The sequence below is a fragment of the Bos javanicus genome, chromosome 3 (genome assembly GCF_032452875.1).
Source record: "Bos javanicus breed banteng chromosome 3, ARS-OSU_banteng_1.0, whole genome shotgun sequence".
Classification (NCBI taxonomy): Eukaryota; Metazoa; Chordata; class Mammalia; order Artiodactyla; family Bovidae; genus Bos; species Bos javanicus.
Genome location: NC_083870.1, coordinates 107,594,713 through 107,595,388, shown reverse-complemented (window position 1 = coordinate 107,595,388; position 676 = coordinate 107,594,713). Strand labels below are relative to the sequence as shown.

Below are 676 nucleotides of genomic sequence, written 5' to 3'. Positions count from 1 at the left end.
CGTCTGTGAGTATAGCTTTCTACTTGAGCTCTGTTATAATACCAAGTGGTCCTTGTCCCTTGAAACTAGCCTTAGGAGTTACAAATGACACCCTGGTGAACAGCTTAACGCTGCCTACTATAAGCAGGTTACTTACTTATTGCACTAAAGGGGAGACAGGGTCCACCCAAAACAAAGTTCAGAGCTCTTGCCTTTTAAAATCCATATCTCAGCTCTTCCACAAGAATGTCATTCTTTTAAAAAAAAATTATTTATTTTACCTGGCTGAGTCAGGTCTTAGTTGCAGCACATAGGATCTTTAGTTGTGGCATGCAAACTCTTGGTTGCAGCATGTGGGATCTAGTTCCCTGACCAGGGATCGAACCTGGGTCCCCTGCATTGGGAGCACAGAGTCCTAGCCACTGGACCACCAGCGAAGTTTCATGAATGTTGTTCTTATAGATGATATCTGCACACAGTATCACTTCCACGGACAACATCCAGAGGAACTGTGGGCATTTAGTGGGGACCCAAAGATGGCACCAGAACAAGGGTCCTTGTTGCCCCAAATCCTTAAGCACAGGAACTCCTGAAGTCACCAAATGATGCCATCTGTGCCCTGATATCACAGTGTGACATTTTCCCCCATAGAGCCAGGGAGCCCCACAGTCTCACCTGGGAGCTCAAAGGCTGGTGA

At 46.4% G+C, this 676-nt stretch overlaps 1 non-coding gene across 1 annotated transcript; it reads right to left on the bottom strand.

Moving 5' to 3' along the window:
* Positions 1-343: 343 nt before the first annotated feature.
* TRNAG-CCC (transfer RNA glycine (anticodon CCC)) lies at positions 344-416 on the bottom strand. Its single transcript has one exon. It is a non-coding gene; the product is annotated as a tRNA-Gly (tRNA).
* Between the last annotated feature and the right edge of the window lie 260 nt (positions 417-676).